At 33.1% G+C, this 19,990-nt stretch overlaps 1 protein-coding gene across 2 annotated transcripts in view; it reads left to right on the top strand.

Annotated features, from left to right (window-relative positions):
- The first annotated feature begins 3,606 nt into the window (after positions 1-3,606).
- Positions 3,607-19,990, top strand: part of LOC143067125 (A disintegrin and metalloproteinase with thrombospondin motifs 16-like) — a 72,995-nt gene continuing 56,611 nt past the window's right edge. For both annotated transcript variants that reach the window (XR_012975852.1, XM_076240179.1), the window contains exon 1: positions 3,607-3,643. The gene's annotated coding sequence lies outside the window, so the exon portion shown is untranslated. The remainder of the gene's footprint in view (positions 3,644-19,990) is intronic.

The following is a 19,990-nucleotide window of genomic DNA, read 5'->3' on the forward strand; positions in this document are numbered from 1 at the left end:
GTAACAGATCTATAACAGATCATAACAGCTACCAAAGATTAACAGTTAAACCCCTTGTCCCTTTATTATCCTACAGGTACATTTCCAATGGCACAATAATTTTATTATTACATCACTAGCCTCACCGGACACAATTACGAACGATTTTTGAACTGTGATTAATATTTTTTTATGTAGACTACTTTTCTTGAATTTTTTATACCATAGAATTTAAGATGTATGAAGGCATTTTGCATCATATCCCACATAAATTTTTATGCACGTTGGGATACTTTAGTAAGATTTGCGTGACCTCGTTTTACGGGTCAAGAGAGCCACATATGGAGGCAATTCCGAACAGCACTATATTGATATATCTTGCAGAAGAAATCAATGACAACAGTCTATATTGATAAATCATACATTAATCTTTATCTCAAACATATTTTCATAGGAAAATAAAAAGCACAAGTTTGTTTTTTACTTCAATTACTTCAGCAGTGGTTGCAGACGAAATGTCGGTCATGTGTAAAGGCAAAATTTCTGATTTTTGTTTTTGTTTTTGTGTAAGTTCCTCCTTTAAAGGAGCACTAAATTCAAGTTTATCCATTTCGGTGGTGTACTTATCATTCATTTATGATTTTTTTATATTGGTCAACATTTCTTTCGGAGTTGTCTGGACTTTTCAATAAAATTAACATATTTTCTTTTGGCCATAAATAGGTTCACTAGAGTCTAAAAAACGTCAATTGTGGGGTTATTTGGGCATGATAAAAGGCATCACGCATATGAACAGAATCAGGAGATATTTTTCTTTCTATATATTAACAAAAGAAGGCAATATGCACTTACCTTTATGTATTTTTTTATATAACTTCCAGGTCAGATTGACGTTCTTATAATATTTTCAGAATGATTTTGTCATCGTCATCAACATTCACCAAGTGCATATAAATTGTATTATCATGAAAACAAGGGATTTTTAATAGGGTTTTTATTTATAAAAACATTTATTGATAAATATAAACAAATATGATCTCAGAGGGCAAACATTGGAAATCGTTCGTAATTGTGTCCAGTCGTAATTGCGTCCTGTGGGGCTACGAGGCCCGATATTTCAATGACGACATTGACAATACTCATTTTTTTACGCTAAGATACGCAAATGTGCCCCTTCGATGTGTCGATATTTCTGACGAAGCGGGGCCGACGGTAATTCACGAGTTACGTCCCTTTGTTTGACACTATCATGAACAAACTATTGTTATATCAAGCATCATATGCTGTTATTTACATGTGGATATTATTAAAATAATCTAATTAAATATATTTTGATACTGTAAACATGTGCAAAAAAAATAGAGAAACACATTTTATCACTTTTCAGAACTCAGTCCCGGTGAAATAGGCCCTATATGTGTCCCAATGTGCCAATATTCCAAGAGTTAATTTAATATTTATGTTTTGGTAAGTATTTTTACTGCTGTAACCAAATTGTTTTAACACAGAAATAAATTTCTACTCAATTAATACAAGTGGTAGACCAAAATATTCATGAATAATGGATCAAGACAGGATTAAAATGATAAAAAAGGAGTTCCTTTTCATTACTGATACCTGGTCCTACCTTTTTCATTTAAACTTAAAATACATCATAATGAAAGTATTATAAATGTAAAATCTTTATTATTTTAAATAAAATGAAATTAGTTTGCAATCCTTGTATGAACAAACTACATATAACAATAAATTTTGTCTCATTGATTTCATGCAAGTTAGTTCTATTAAGGGCATACGATACAGTTACAGGGGAGGTAATGACGTTGCTAACGTAAAACGTTATTTTCGCGACGTCAAACTGTGACATATCGGGAAAAGATGCATTTTTCGACTGATTTTTATCATTCAAACTGATTTAATTTGAAAACGAGTTCATGGACCCCTATTTTTCAAAACAGCAATTTGTTTCATTTTGCAGGGAGATTATGTGACCCAAATTTTATAAAACTGTAAATAGAGGATTTTTTTTAATTTTGATAAACATGCAGCAAAAAATGACGTATTTTCCTCAATTCATGAACATTTGATAAATATGAGTTATGTCTGAATAAAAAATCCATAATTTTTTAGGATACTTATAAAATACAGAAATTACCGATTATTTAACAAAAAACAATTTGTGTTTATCTTTTATAACAAAAAAGTTATGTCTTTCTTTCGAAAAAGAAATTACGGCCACAAATCTGAATTTCGAGCAAATATACAAAATTTCGACCTCATTTTACTCAAAAAGTAGCACATGAAGGTATATTTTTTATTACATATTTAATTTAATCAGGTCAAAAATAGCCTATGTGCAAATTTTCACGAACTTGTAAATACAGGATCAAAACTGTATCGTATGCCCTTAAATGAATGGACTCAAACTTTAAAAAAAAACACTAAACCAATAAATAAATGGTGCTAATCATGAACTTGAAAATAAAAAAGAACAAAAAAGACTCAGTAATATTTTTCTTCTTCAATTTGAAAAAAATTATAATAATATTAAAACAACTATGCATTTTTATATTATATAAAAGTATTTCAGAGCAGTTTCTGGGAGCTAAGTCAACAATTATGTTTTAGATCACAAGTTCAAATTAAGTCACACTTCATGTCAGTATGATCATGCTTTGAATAAGATTGATTAAAATGCTAATCTGAAAGAGATTGTTTAAGGCAGCAATCATTTGATTTTCGGGGAGAAAGGGGGAGCTATGGATTTTTAATGGCAACTGATGGTAAAACAAACATTTTTTTTTTCTCAGGGTCAAAAACAAATTATTTTTTTTATCCAAAAATTGGAAACAAACTTTTTTTCAAAAAAAAATCAATAGCCCCCTCCACCCCCTCCCAACACACACCAGAAAATCAAATGGTTGTTGGCTGCCTAAGTTCAAATTTAGGACAATTCTTTTTCATAAGACAGTATAAGATTTCCTTACCTTGTTTTCAGTTAAGTCAAATATTTCACCGACTTATAGAGAATTGTTAATGCAGTCAAATATTCACAGCTGAACTCGCCATTGTTTTTTTTTTTTTTTCAAACAAACACACTAAATGTGTGTACATTGTGTTCAGATACCAGTTGACATCGATGTGTTAGACCAAAAAACTACAATGTCAAAAAATGTCTTTCGATTGGAATTTAGTTCCAATGGGGATTCCTAAGGGGTGATAGAACGTTAGACTTGTTTTTTCAACTATGAGATACGTAGTATAGTTATCTTTTATATAGCATATATAATTTTTGTTTATCTGTGAAAAAAAAGAAGAAAAATAACACTATATTAACTGACAATTTCGCATAATTTATAAACGTCAGTCAACGGCGTTTACGTAGTTGTTAAAAAAGACGGCCAATTTAACATGTGTAAATATTATTTTCTTTAATAAGAACCATGATAAACAATTATGCTTTAAAAAATCAAGGGAAATCTAATTCTGACCTTAATGGCAATTTAAAAACAGACAAACGAAAAAAATCCAAATTGGCGCCAAATTATTTTTTCCGCGAAATTAACGCAATTTCAGAATGGCGGGTTTTAATATCAGTCCCATTGTTGTCTTAAGAAAGTAGCAACAACGGTCGTTTCTAACGGCTTGCTTTCCGACTGAACAGGTAAGTTTTCAGTACCTTAAGAATAGACATCGGGGTGGCGATAATTTTCGTTAAACTCAGTGGCGGATCCAGAGGGGGCGTAGACGGCGTACGCCCCCCCCCTTTTTTGCTCGGACTTTTTTTTTTTTGTAAAATGATTAATCCGACTAGACCTCGTGAACTTTGCAATTTCCCATGTACTCTAGTATTTAATTTTAATGCGACAATTCTTTACTTATAAAAATACTTTTCTCTGGAATTTACTGATTGTCGATTCATGTGATTCGCTTCGGTGGAGTTGACCAGTGCGTCGAAAAAACGTCGCTCAGTCATTTGAAATTCATATCTTTACAATAACACATTGCTTAAGCTGAGGATGACAATCATGAAACCTTCAAAGCGACATAGAATTGAGAAAGAATGTATTGACTTCTATTTCACTATTCCACCAAACAGAAAGAAATTCTGGCTATAGACTATCATGAAAAAAAGTACCATGGCAATATTATTTACCTACGAAAACATGTTTAACCCTAAACGCCCCAGCCTATTTTAAAATAACATAGCTGAAAAATGATCTACAGTCAGTATAAGCTCTAGATATATTTTAAGTCTAAGGTACGAACCATTTGATTTGAGGAGACAGTCTGAGATATTTGAGAGAAAAAATGACTCTGATTTTCGCCTTAAACAAAAATTTTGGCCGTAACTGGATTGAAAACAATAACCTTGTCCAGTGTTTTTGCTATTAGAAACGAAAATTTCCAACAGAATTATTTAGCATAAAATTAACATGATGAATATAAACGGGAACATTTTTTTTTTGTGGCAGGGGTTTGCATGTGTGACCGGAATGTCTGTTTCACCGAACTGATATATTCAATACTTTTTTCAAGAGCAGACTACAACATGCCTGCTGGGTGTGGCTTTTATGTCTCAATTTGTCGACCGTTATTCATAAATTTGTTGTTATTTCAGACGCATTCGTAGCTTTTGGTTGATTTGGAAACCCTCACTTCTCTTAAATTTGGAGAAAAATTGCTTCTTTGTCTTTTCCGGTGTCGTATTGTAAGTTTTATTGAATAGCCCGGCGTATATCTTGTTTACAACAAAAAAACTGTGAGGTTATGATAACCAAACTTGCAACAAAACGGCGAGAACTTTCAATGTCTATTTTTTACTGACAAGTCCCACATCAAATTTATCAATACATAGCTTTGGATCCATACTATCATTTTATGATAGACAATTAATAGAGAGAATACAGCATCGAAAATGTCCAACCCTTACACTTAGTCCAGTCAATCTAAGTGAAATTTGGCCCAACCTTAAACAAATTGCAACAGAAACAAATTTGGTTTCATTTGAAAGCTATACATGTTCTTTATCAAATATCAAAAGTCCTAAGAAATCGTAGTTGCCGAAAACCCATTTTTTTGGGGAAAAAACCTCAATTTTAATGAAAATTCGCTGAAAACTGGATTTGTTGTATTTAATGAAATTATGAATAAAATCTTCAACTGACATGATTTCAAATAGTTTTAACTTCTTAAATTATGCTATATCAGCGAATTGAAAGGCATAAGACCAAGTCAAGCCAGTTTTTGGGTAAAAATTGATGATTTTGTCCAAAAATCGCTGAAAACTGGATTTGTTGTATATAATGAAATTATGAAATAAATCTTCAACTGACATGATTTCAAATAGTTTTAAATACTTAAATCATGCAATATCAGCCAATTAGAAGGCATTTAACCAAGTCAAGCCAATTTTGGGGTAAAAATTGATGATTTTGTCCAAAAATCGCTGAAAACTGAATTTGTTGTATATAATGAAATTGTGAACAAAATCTTCAAATGATATGATTTCATATAGTTTTAACGTCTTAAATTATGCCATATCAGCTAATTAAAAGGTATTAGACCCAAGTCAAGACATTTTGTCAAAAAATCATTGAAAATTGGTATTTTCTAGTTTTCAAATAAAGATATATCATTCTATGTGAACTGTTGGTATTTCAATATTTACGTTGAAGTTAAGTCACACTGTGTAAGATTTGGTGAATTTGTACAGTTTATACCTCGACATTCACCACAGCCTATTGAACAGTCAATTCCATGTTTCCTGCAAGTGCATCGCTTGCTATCACAATTCTGCTTACAATTACAACGAATAATTTTCAATAGTTTGTCTGGTGCAGGTGGTAAGGTTGACCGAATTGGAAGCAGTTTATTTCTTGATGTATACCAACCCCAATCGATTGGGTGAATTTCTACATCATCTTGAATCCAGATTTTACTTTGGTAGAACGTTCTAAGAGAATGAAATTTAGCTGCATTGGATGTAGGCGGCAGAGAGTGTACTTGTACGTAAATGTTCCCAACTAGAACCTTGGAGGCAAATTTCCTATATCTGAGCAGATCCAAACTTTCTAGCTCTAATCCTCCATACAGATGAAGGAATATGTCCTCTCCCGATTTCGCTATTTCGTTATGATTTGAGTCGTCTAAAAATGTCATAGCTTTCTCTTGCAGGTACTGTGATGACATGATTTTTTTCAAAACAGCACCCTTTCCGTGTCCAAATATATGTGACACAGTGTCACAGCCAGTGAATGCATGAATTACAGACAAAATGTTGCATATAGTCTTCCCTAATTTTTCCTTTGTTTTATTTATGTCCCATATTCGTATTCTAAGGGTGTTTTGTTTAGGCTCAGATTTGAAGTAAATGTTATGACGATCGGATTGTGACCTGGAACATAGTATCACTAGCAAATCGGTGTCTTCTCCAATCACTATTACCTGGCTATGTTGTGCATTTTGTACAGCTGTCTGAACGATTGTTACATCAGCATCATCTGGCGCATGTACTACTTTATAATTACAATCTTCTAATTTCAAGCTTAGCATTTTAATAAATCTCTGTTTGTTATATGAATTTGACAAGAAAACCTCCTTTTTCGACCTACATGGCATATCAGCAGTGAATTCCACCTTTGGAGCCAAGATTCCCTTTGTACGGCGCACATGTGTTACATCTTTCAAGGTTGGTGTATCAGGGTAACCATCAAAAACGATGGTTGCATCTGCATAATGTTTGATGACATATTGAACATAGGACTCACAAATGCTAGTGAAAGTCTGTCCCTTTACCCATGGTATGCGGTGTATTAGCGATCCACCATCTAAAACATACTTAACATGTTCTGTGTTTATTTCTGTAGTTTCACTTTTTACCAAATTCCAAATTGAGTCAGAAAGAACAGATTTATGTGCTTCTCTTGGGAGTCTGTTGCTATCGAAAAGAGAAGAAGGAACGCTACAAAGCTCATATTGAAAGATGACAGATATGTCGTCGAAAAGCGTATTTGCAACTGCCGTGCATCGTTGAAACAATAATTGTGAGTCCACCTCTACAAGTTCACCATCTATTTTGACGCTTGTTTTGTTGCCAAGTGTAATAAGCTGTTGTTTTTTACGGAAGGTATAGTCCATTATGTTTTTCCCTACTAAAGACTGTATAATTCCTTTCCCAACTTCTTCTGCGCTATCTGCATTTACAGAACTGTCTGCTGTAATACCATTTTCAATGTTCCGTAGGGAATCATCCCCTTTAAATGGGTCCCGATCCTTTATGAAAGAAAGAACAGTTAGTATGTTTATCGATAAACGTTAAATGCTTGGATTAATGTCCCGATTGGCTTTCCATAGATTTATTTTTTTGTTACAAGACGTCTTACAGAAATGTATTTCATTTAACCATGGGCAGTCATTGACGGAGAATTTGTTCAGCCTAATATTATTTACGATGTATCAATACAATTAATCAACTTTTTAACTGTAAACAATACTGTAAATCGTAAGTAAGCGTTTTCAAACGTGAATTTGATGACGTCATTTATCATTTCTGGTTTTTGTAAATATGCGCAAAATTCACTACTCATACGGGTTTTTTGTACCAATTCTGGTATTTATATAGTAACTTACCTTTTAATATATATTCTTAGTCAGTCTGTATTCACTAAATTCGTCAGAACATCGCTCAGAATCAACCAAAACAAAATGTTCATCTATTACGATTATTCCCCTTTGTATGTATGGCGGCCTTTGTTGAACATATTTTAGACGTTTTAAGACCATGATATAAAATCGCAAAAAAAAAGACTTTAGACCATTCCGATTTCTTTGGACTTTTAATATGTTTGATATAATGACATTATTGACGGGTCTGATCAGAAAAATATTCGGTTGCAATTTGTTTAAGGTTTATCCTAGATTGACTGGACTAACTTTACAGCAACTACAAAATATACATGTCCCACGCCGGGAACCGTTTAAAAAGTGCATATTACACATATTTTATGTTTTTATCCCCAATAAAGGTCCCAAAAATTATATATATTATATTTAAGAAATAATTCATGGGGGATGGAATATATCGTGATTTTACCACGGGTTGGCCCTTTATGACAAATATTTTACCCCTGAGCGATAGCGAGGGGTAAAATATCGGCATAAAGGGACAACCCGTGGTAAAATCTAGATATATTCAAGCCCCCATGAATTATTTCGATTCTGATAGGACACATACGGCAATTCTTTTGGATCGAAGCGCTCTAGGTGTAGGCAAATATTTGCCGTTCCCATAAATAAACGCACTAATAAACTAGCGTAAAAGAACGGAGCAAACTGCATTAGTGACATGCTTAAACTATTTAAAATAATGTATTTAGACAGTTTTGGATGAATTTGAATGATAATTTATTTATATGTCTTATATGATGTACAATAAAGGGCTTTTGCCACATTTTAGCATCATTTGTGTATGTTTCCTTGTGATGATTTTCGGATTCACAAGCGTGTATTTTCCCGTAAAATGCTTACATTCTAACATCATTGTTCTATGACGTCGGGTATCTCATTCATAAAAAAGCATATGACGTGGGAGTACAATCGGAACAGCACTGGCAATATATTCATATTTTACCACGGGTGTGTACTCAAAGCGTTTGAAGGACGTCATGTTAGAATTTTAATTATACATATTATATTTTTTATTTACCACTTCAGTATAAAATCGTTTTAAATTAAAAAAAAATACAACAAATACTGGAGTGGTTGAGGACCAATCTTCAGAGATCTTCAAGTTCAGAGGACTTCAAACATTGTCAAATAAATATTTAATCAGGAAATCTTTTAACATATATGACATACCAGTTATGTGCAACTTCTTACAATATCTTACCATATCACTAATGCCCCGATACACATTTTAATATGCACCCACCATGCCATATAACACCGTCCCTTGGTGCCACCTGCAGTTCAGCTAGATATATTTAGCCTACTCACAGTATTTTTTTTTTTTTGTTACTTTCTAGAGGTGTGCCTGAGACAAGGTTATATATATATATCTTATTGACGCAATCTTTCTTGTAACATCATAATTGTCGACACCGATATATATATATATATATATATATATATATATATATATATATATATATATATATAAGTGTCTAAGAATGTAACTTTAACACACTAATGAGTGTTATAAAATTAGTTGTTATATTTTATATATTATTCACGCAATATTTCGCTAAACAAATTAGCTTCATCGGGCGTGTGCATCTATCTAGGTGAAATCGGATGCATGACAAAAAAATATCTTTGTAGCTTGACGTTTTTGTGTAAAAGTTTAAAATATTGATTGATGGGGTATATACAAGATATTTTTGCCGTTTATTGTACATAACAATTTTTAAATCTAAACAAATAGTTGTTTTAGTTAAATAGAATGAAATTCATGATTTATTCCTTTGGTTTTGGGTAGAACTGTTTTTCATCCCTCTCATTAAGTCCATCAGGTTCAAGAGTACGTAGCTGGTGCATCCAGAACCTTTCTCTCTGTTTTCTCCTTTCGGAGTCCCAATTTTGATTTACCTCAATTATTTGAAAGGTGATATTATCAAAAGTATGTCCTGTTCTTAAGAGGTGTCTCGTAATTGGACAGTTTCTTCCTTTTGTATAGAACGACCGGTGATTGTTAAGTCTGATGTTGAATGTAGTTTCTGTTTCACCAACATACTGCAGCTTGCAAGTTCCACAAGTAAGAATATAAATACTATTTTCCGTTTTGCAATTAGATGTAACATAGATGTTGTATCGCTGCTTTGTTACTGTGCTGCTAAAAGAGTGGTCAGTGTTGGCGGCTTTACAGCACTTACAATTGCTTCTACCGCATTGTTTGTAACACCCAAATTTAGAAGTTTCTTGTTTCTTTACTTTTGATGTCACAAGTATGTCTTTGAGATTTTTGGGTCTGCGATAGGCAATAACAGGAGGTGATGGAAAAATTTCTTTTAAGGAAGAGTCATTTTCGATAAGACGCCAGTGCTTTCGGATAGTAGATGAAATATTTGTCAAATCGGGATGGAAGGTTACAACAAACGGAATTCTATCTGCACGGGTCGTCTTATCTTTGTATTCCATGAGGCTAGCTCGATCTTTTTCTTGGGCTTTATCAAAAGCGTCTGTGATGTTTTTGGTTTTATATCCTCTTGATTTCAGCTGTGTTTTTAGTTGTCCCAAACGATAGTTAAGTTTGGATTCCGAGGAGCAAATTCGCTTTAGTCTGATGGCTTGACTGTAAGGTATACTCCTGGAGCAGTGTTTCGGGTGACAACTTTTTGGAGAAAGGAACTGGTGTTTATCAGTTTTCTTTGTGTGGAGATCAGTTGTCATGATCCCGTTTTTTACAAATGTGGTGGTGTCGAGAAAAGCAATTTTCTCACTTGAAAATTCAGATGTAAATTTAATTGAGTGATGGAACAGATTACAATGATCTAGGAAATCTTGCAAATGTTCTGCAGTATCGTTCCATTTCATGTCAATATCATCAATAAAACGGAGCCATGACAAGGGTTTGTATGGCACACTTAAAAGGATGCGTTCTTCGAGATCCCCCATAAAAATGTTGGCAAAAGAAGGTGCCATTTTTGTTCCCATACTAGTTCCGTCAATCTGTAAAAAGTGCTTGTCGTTGAAAATAAAGTTGTTATTTTCAAGCACTAGCTTGAGCAATTGAACTAGACAGTCAGTTTGGGGATGTTTATCCTTTCGAGTATTCCATACTTTTTCACACGCGGCAATTCCTTCATCTTTTGGAATATTTGTGTATAAAGAACACACATCCATTGAAACCAAAATTGTGTTGTTAGGTAAAGGACTTAAGGAATTCATTTTCTTCAAATATATATATATACTACTAAAAATTATATGAAAACTGTTGTTTCTTATTTGTGTTTGTACCTATGTATACTGTATTGTTTTTATATTTGTAAAAGAATAGTATTATAATGATATCATATTATGCTCCTTGTGATCCCATTTTATGGAAATAAAGCATTTTCTTCTTCTATATATATATAATGTTAAGGTTCAGCATAAGTTAGTGTTAGGACCATAGACTCGGACTTTAATTCCTTTTATATAAGGCCTTATTCACAACAAAAACTGCGTTTACACATGCCATTACTTTTTAAGAAGCTGTGCATTTGAAAATACACTAAACTTGTGTATAATCAGTTCACATGCATCTTGACATCGATATGTGTAAAACAAAACAAAAATGCAATGTCATAAAATGTCTTTCCTTTAAAATTTCGTTCAAATGAGGTTCTTAATGCTTCGGATCTTAGGGTATCTCGACTTTAAGATACTTCTTAGTTTATCTTGATCTTAGGTTATCTCCACTTTAAGATACTTCTTAGTTTATGTTGATCTTAGGTTATCTCGACTTTAAGATACTTCTTAGTTTATCTTTGAAAAGAGAAGGAACAACTAATAGACTAAATTTGGACGAGAAAGATAAGACTTCAATAATACTTTTATTCTCTAGATGAAGTAATTAAAGTTAAACTTATTCCCAATAAAACATTGTCCAATTATAGAATGACGCTAAATTTGATTAAGTGTATCTCTGTGTCCGTCAAGACCACAAGCACAGAAAAAAAAATTTCCTATATACCTTTAACCTTCCATCATTACCCAACTGAACAAAGAAATAACACGACGGGTGCCGTGTACGGTGCAGGAAATGCTTATCCTTCCGGAGCACCTGCTTTCATTCCCGGTTTTTAGTGGAGTTCGTGTTGTTTCTTATTTAAGAAATAATTCCTTCATGTCATGCTCTATGCTCATTTTAACATGGGTAGGCATTATATTTGTCGATATTTTACACTGAGCGTTAGAGAGCATGACACGAAGGAATGATTTCGATTCTAATAGGACAAATACAGTATTTTTATAGGTTGACGCGTACGAAAATACCGTAAAAATGTTTGGCTTTTCCCGTTTCCTCCCCGAGGAGTCTGTGCATTACATTTCATATTTGATGAGTTTAAAACTACGAGCAGGGTAAGTATATGTTGTTTTATAAAGATATATAATAAAAGTTTATGCTATATATTTTAAAGGATAACGATGGAAATAATGTTAATATACACAGTAAGTTCGTGCGCATGTGTTAAACATATTTTGTGCTCATTAGAACACGGCTTTGTTTACAAAGCGTAATCAGGACGTCATATTTAACTGTTGGTGTAAATGTCTTTTGGTTTTATGAGTCTTTGTTATTGTCCTTAAACAAAATTCTGAGACAAAGACTTCAGTTTTCCCCTCTAGTTAGTTTTTTTTTTTTTTTTTTTTTTTTTTTTTTTTTTTTTTTTTTTTTTTTTTTTTTTCAATTTGAGTTCACAATCAACTTTAAAAGTATTGATTGTCCATATTGGGTAAAAACGTGAATTTAAGATTGCAAAGTCTCTGGGATTAATGTGATATTTCCTTAACTGCAGATACGTATATCTAAAGATGGCGGACGATGTTTCTGGTCACTATTTCTTTTGTAGATTTTGTAATAAATCTGTATAATTATACCTCGGTATTTTGTTTCTTTGTTAACGTATTACTTAAGGCGAAGTGTACGTAATTAAACTACACAATGGATTTTTTAAAAATTTTAAATGTAGATTCTGCTTGTAAAAATAAATCGGAAAATAAAATAAAAAAAGGGGGTAACCGTTTTCGTTTTTGAGATACGAGCTGTTGAAGTTAACAGCATCATACACCAAAATTACAAAGGATATATAGGGAAAATAGTGAAATTCGGCAGGAATTGTTACATTTCCAAGATTTTCTATTATATTAGACAATCGATTTTTTTTAAAATTTATGAGACGATTCTAAAATGTCTGAGGAATCGATTGGTGCAAAGAAAGTCCTTAGCAACCGTGCTACTTTTCAAGCTATACCCTGTTAAAGTTGAATCTTGAGTGTAAAAAAACAAAAAAACAACGACAACGTTATTGACGTCGCCGCAACAGTTACGACGTTTCATATAGTCCTATACTTGTTTATCGGACCACAGATGAATTATCACGTTGTGATTGGTTAAATGCCGTCACGTGGTGACCTCCTATGAGACCGTATGGGGTTAGTAAGTTTCATATGGGGTTCATGACGCGTTAATGGCGACGTCATCTATTAATGTTGTTGTGTTTCATTGTTTATTTTTCAACAAAACGCCGCAGAAAAAGACCAGCGTCCGATAAATTCGTTATACGGTTAACTACTGAACCCTACGGATCCATAGAGGGTGAATAAAATTCATAGGGGACTCGGCCTCCGGCCTCACCCCCTATGGATTTTACTAACCCTCTATGGATCCGTAGGGGGTCAGTAGCGAACCATATAACTTATAATGAAATATATACCGTTTTGTTGGAGTTCGTGTTGCTCGGTCTTTAGTTCTTTATGTTTTGTGTACTATTGCATTGTATTTGTCTATTATATTCGGGTGCGTTCGGAGATCGCCAAGCTAGAAAACGGTTGACATTTTCTTCATTATGAACTAGAACTATTTTCGACCTTGGTGCCTTATTTTTTGTTAAAATCTAAACACTGCGACGTGTTTCCAAAATCTTTGTTCCCATAAATCTTTATTTCATCAAGGTCTCTTCTCAGAATATCAGCCACCTGTCTGGCACAGGATAACAAATCAATATTTAAGTAAATTTAAGTTGTGTGGTAATTCTTAGTACATTTGGGTAAATTAATCTTATTTTTGTGCCGCATAAGCATCTCTATAATTCAACACATCCCTGAGCCACGACATTATATATTTTATGCATTGCATGCGCTTCTTTTTATCACAATCCAGATCGGCTAGTAACCGTTGTATAACTTTACACGTCTGAAGACGAATATTTGCGTGAAACATTTTTGTATGATTTTTATTTCTGGAAATCAATCTGAAATCTACAACAGTCCATTTCCGAAAGTCGGGTTGGACCTTTACTTGTATGTGCATTCGGGATTTACACAAATTGTAACCCGAATAATTCAGTCGTATTATTCAGCTGATGTACGAATGCTACATTTCTCGTGTGGGAGAAAATGGGACATGGAAAGGGCTTGAATTATTCGAGTTACTCAAATTGGAACTCGGGAATATATTTCTAGCTGTTCGGAATTCGCGGAAACAAATGATTGTTTTTCGGCATTACGGTATTGAATCAATAGAGATACCAATTATTTCTTTTAACAAATTCGAATACCAGTCAGTTTATAGGACTTCAGTTTGAAATAGGGGCGGCAATACATTCATTTTATCCAATCAATTGGAAAAGGGGGGGGGGGTCAACATTGATAGTCAAAAAGCCTTGTAATTCAGTGGTTGTCGTTTGTTTATGTGTTACATATTTGTTTTTCGTTCATTTTTTTACATAAATAAGGCCGTTAGTTTTCTCGTTTGAATTGTTTTACATTGTCTTATCGGTGCCTTTTATAGCTCACTATGCGGTATGGGCTTTGCTCATTGTTGAAGGCCGTACGGTGACCTATAATTGTTAATGTCTGTGTCATTTTGGTCTTTTGTGGATAGTTGTCTCATTGGCAATCATACCACATCTTCTTTTTTATATTGAAATATTCGAGAATAAACGTTGAATGTAAATTATATGAACTCCAAAGTCTCATATTATAAGACTAGTAAACCACAGGCTTCTCAATTCTTGTATGATCATGAACTAGGTGAGAACCTAGAGCTGACCGAGTGCGAGATCCTCATGGATAATCATCGAGGTCGTTAAACACCCCTTGCAGTAAACTTTGGTTAAATTTAAAAAAAAAAAATCGAAATGTTATAGTCTGAACACATTTCACCTCTCATTCCACTAAATATTAAATTGCAGTTACAAGTATCACAAAACTTCCATGACCTCTTTTCTTTAACCATAATAGAGGGAGGAGGGAAGGAGGGATCCAGATCCCGAAATCCCGGGCTTAAAAACACGAAATCCGGCGAGGTCTCGAATTAAAAAAAATTTAAATCCCGACTACCCGAAATTCGGAAATAGAATTCCCGGATCCCGAAAGGGTCAATCCCGAAATCCCGAGCTTAAAAACAGCCTATCCCGGAGTTCCGATAAAGGTCCTACCCCTCCCCCCTTTGATACTTCAAAATTACATTCTCTAATTTTGAATGATGCACACAGACACAATAAAAGAAAACAGATTTCGCTATATATCTCTTCGAAATTTGAATTTGTGAAAGAAGAAATGACATGTTATATTTTATCTTACATGTGTACTTTCAATTTCAATATGGTTCTAAATTTAGATTTAGTTTTCCCATAAATTGCGGACGGAATAGAAGACACCTGTTTATTTTCTGCACATGTAGAAAAAGTTGAAAACTGGGAGTTGAATGACATTATTTTTACTTATTTTAAGATAAATGTTAGAGTGAGACAATTTTTAAGTTACTGAGTAATTTTTGGGGCATAATTTGTTTATTTTTTGTTTGTTTTCCGTCTTTGTTCTTCCGACTGGTAAGTTTTGCACTAGTGGTCAAATTATTCTCTTGGTATCGTCGGATTTCTTATATGAATATAAATCATGTCCTTAAATTTTCAATTGCACAAAATACGAACATTTCAACGTCTTTTTAATTAAACAATTAAATTCACACGTCTTTCATTAACTATTTGTAACCTATTATAAAACTTTACGTTGAGTACTGTGTTTTTCGTTCAAGACTACGGCTTTTTAAAACGATATTGTTGGGTCAATTCAGGTTTCATTTTAATTAATTTGATAACAATAGAAGAAAAATTGTTACATGTTTATTTGTTTATTTGTTTATTATAATTTTGTTGTGAGGCGTTTTTTCTTTCTGTTGATATCCGAACACGAAATGCCTTCTCCTACGCGTCTAAAACAAAACAAAAACAGTGTTTTAAGTCAGGCTGCACACAGAACAACGTACAGATAACTTGCGTAACTAACGACGAACGTTTTTAATCCCGTATTCCGCTAGAGGCGTGCAATTACGTACACTTCGCCTTAATTTGAATAAATAGAAAGGTCTTTTTCATAGTTTCTTCTCTACAAGCCAACAGAATTCAACTAAAATTTTCAAAAAACTAAGTTTCTGGCTAGTGGATTTAAGGGCATACGATACAGTTTTAATCCTGTATTTACAAGTTGATGAAAATTTGCATATAGGCTATTTTAAACCTAATCAAATCAAATATGTTATAAAAAATATACCTTCATGTGCTACTTTTTGAGTAAATTGAGGTTCAAATTTCAGATATTTCCTCAAAATACGGATTTGCGGACATATTTTCCCTTTCGATAGAAATACATAACTTTTGTGTTTTAAAAGATAAACACGATCTGCTTTTTGTTAAATTATTTGTAATTTGTGTGTTATATAAATATTGCATAAATGTGTACATTTTATTTTTACAAATAACTTAAATTTATCAAATGATCATGAATGTAGGAAACAAACGTAATTTTTGGCTGTATATTTATCAAATTTTAAAAAATTGCACTATTTACGTTTTCATGAAAATTTGTACACCTAGATCTAATCTTTTTACGTAATCAAACCAAATGTCATTTTAAAAAAGGGGGGTCCATGAACTCGTCAGTTTCAAGTTACATCAGGGCTGCGTTCAATATCGTAGCAGCTACGTAGTGCTACGTAGATTTTGACTATTGAACGTGTAGCTATAGACTAGTTAATACATAGATATTGATAGCAGCTACGTAGCCGCTACGTAGCTGCTACGATATTGAACTCAACACAGTTTGAATGCTAAAAATGAGCCGAAAACTGCATCTTTTCCCGATAAGTCACCGTTTGACGTCGCGAAAATAACAATTTACGTTAGCAACGTCATAACCTCCACTGTAACTGTATCGTATGCCCTTAACCCTCTTACTGCGGGAAGGACATATGTGTCCTTCCCGCAGTAAGAGGGTTAAAGGTTAAGCGTGACGGCTGTTATCTAAACAATTGTCATTTTCGTTTGAAATGAAATAAGTGACTTCGGTTATTAAAATCCTCATACATCGGAATCTAAATTATTCCTGGAAGACTTTAAAATATTGCGAGAAAATATATTGATTAGACTACTATTCATAACTGCAAATATCTAATATATAAGAGTAACTCGAAACTTTTTAAATTTTATCAAACTTTATTGGCGGCCTTTGGTCGCACTAGGGACAAAGTCAGATAAACACCAAGTATGGACTTTCAACAAGAACATTTTACGCTTTTTATATGAACATGATCAGATTATATTTACGTAGGACGAAGTTTCAATATTCTATAACAAGGCCATATATTACGTACTGTCTGAGTGAAACTCCTTAATTTATTAATATAACATAGTGTAAGTTGGAAAATGATATTGACTCGATGTTACTATTTTTAGTAACACGGAGTAACTATCTTTTTTATAAGCTCGTTTACGGGACATTTAAGGGTATACAAATGGCTAAATGAGTAGGGTGTTTTCACAAACATCATGACCTTACAATCTTTTTCAGAAATCATTCCCTATGTCTAGCTATTATGTCAAAGAGCGTCATTTAGACGTTTCTGCACAGAGGCGTCTTTTGAATACACACTATTCCGTCTACTAGGCAGTTAAAATGATGCCGGGATTTGCTAGGGATAATTTCTTATGGACAAAATTTTTCACGCAATTCTAAAACACCTTTATAGATTAGAATCCGAGGTACAATGGTCTTATAAATTTTAAACAATTACATAAATACTTATTTGTAAAATAAAAGCATCAGTGCTAAAAAGACAAAGAAAGAGCCTTTCAAATAGTCTGAAAACTAACACAGACACATACAGATATTGGACAACAAAGAGTTCAATCTCAAATAATCATTTCAACTAAAATCATTATAAAAAGAAATATTGCTAATTCTAACATGACGTCCTTCGAACACTTTGAGTACACACCCGTGGTAAAATATGAATATATTGCCAGTGCTGTTCCGATTGTACTCCCACGTCATATGCTTTTTTATGAATGAGATACCCGACGTCATAGAACAATGACGTTAGAATGTAAGCATTTTACGGGAAAATACACGCTTGTGAATCCGAAAATCATCACAAGGAAACATACACAAATGATGCTAAAATGTGGCAAAAGCCCTTTATTGTACATCATATAAGACATATAAATAAATTATCATTCAAATTCATCCAAAACTGTCTAAATACATTATTTTAAATAGTTTAAGCACGTCACTAATGCAGTTTGCTCCGTTCTTTTACGCTAGTTTATTAGTGCGTTTATTTATGGGAACGGCAAATATTTGCCTACACCTAGAGCGCTTCGATCCAAAAGAATTGCCGTATGTGTCCTATCAGAATCGAAATAATTCATGGGGGCTTGAATATATCTAGATTTTACCACGGGTTGTCCCTTTATGCCGATATTTTACCCCTCGCTATCGCTCAGGGGTAAAATATTTGTCATAAAGGGCCAACCCGTGGTAAAATCACGATATATTCAAGCCCCCATGAATTATTTCTTAAATATTATTACATTGGTTGCAATAAATTACATTGATTTCCCAGTTAAATAAAAACCGATAATTTCACATGTGAAATAAACGTGGTTATTTCACTCTCTGACGTCATACAGCAATAGGCGTTGTCAAGACGTCGATAACGTCGGATCAAAACAAATTGTAAATGCGTAGGAAAAACATATAGTCCCTTACATTTTCTACATTAATTTCATAAAAAAAGCCATTTGACAATGTAATAAAAAGTATAACTAATCGTCGTATTTGAATATCAAAAATAAGACAACTTGTGACCGTCCGCCGCTATGGATTAAACTCGTGCTGCGCACTCGTTTAATCCATGCGTCGTTCGGTCACGCGTTGTCTTATTTTTTGATATTCAAATACGGCGATTAGTTATACTATAATTATTATTTTTATGAAATAATTTCAGGCTAATTTTTATCTTCTCATATGTCCCTCTAGCAAGAGTTTTTTTTGTAATTTGCATTTCTTTTCACCTCATCACAGATTAGAAAATAAGAACGATCCTTCCGAAATTAATTGCCTCATAAATAATAAATTTTCTCTTCTTCATATGGTATTTTCAATATTTTTGAAAAATAGCGCAATTAAATTCGCTTTTGAAAAGAAAATGTCAAAGTATATGACGTCAATATTGTCAATTATACATGTTACGTCGTGCGACGGAATATCGTGCGTAACGTCTATACGTCTGTATGTCCATCCGTCATCAACATATCGACCTATACATCAAAAACCCTCTAACAAATCATGAAACTTTGGTGAATTGTTAAAATCTATTGACGTTTGCTCCGTTTCGATTTTTAAATTTTTAAATTTAACGTTTTCGGTTATTTTGATTTTCTACAAGAAGTCAAGAATGATTTGAACATTTTTTCTTGAATCTTAGGTGAATAATTTATATAAATCTCCCTTTCGAATCTTGAAAACTTTTAAGTTTCTGAGTTTTAAAAAAGTTGTGATTTTCATTTTTTCGGACAATAGCTCAAAAGTGCTTTGGGTAATTTTCATGAAACTTTGGTAACTGGTTTATATCTATTGAAATAACTTCCCTATATATATTTTTTTTTAATTTCTGAAGTGAAATTGAATAGTTACGATATTTGTATTTTTCTTCAAAATTTAACAGATAAAATCAATTTGAAAATGGCAACATGTACATGAACAAATAGCAATGTTAATCATCATGAACAATTATTTTTTTTATCAACCCTTGATATTGAAGAGTTATTTCCTTGAATTATTTTACACATGTTTTGAAAAATTATATTTCGAGAACCGGGAGTCGCATAGAGACTTGGGACCTTCACCAACAATCTTAATTAGGTATAAGAGGAAGATGTGGTATGTGCGGCAATGAGACAACTCCCCATCCAAGTAACAATTTATAAAAGTAAACCATTACGGTATAGTTCAAGGTACGACTTTC

The sequence above is a fragment of the Mytilus galloprovincialis genome, chromosome 3, assembly GCF_965363235.1.
Source record: "Mytilus galloprovincialis chromosome 3, xbMytGall1.hap1.1, whole genome shotgun sequence".
NCBI classification, from domain to species: Eukaryota; Metazoa; Mollusca; class Bivalvia; order Mytilida; family Mytilidae; genus Mytilus; species Mytilus galloprovincialis.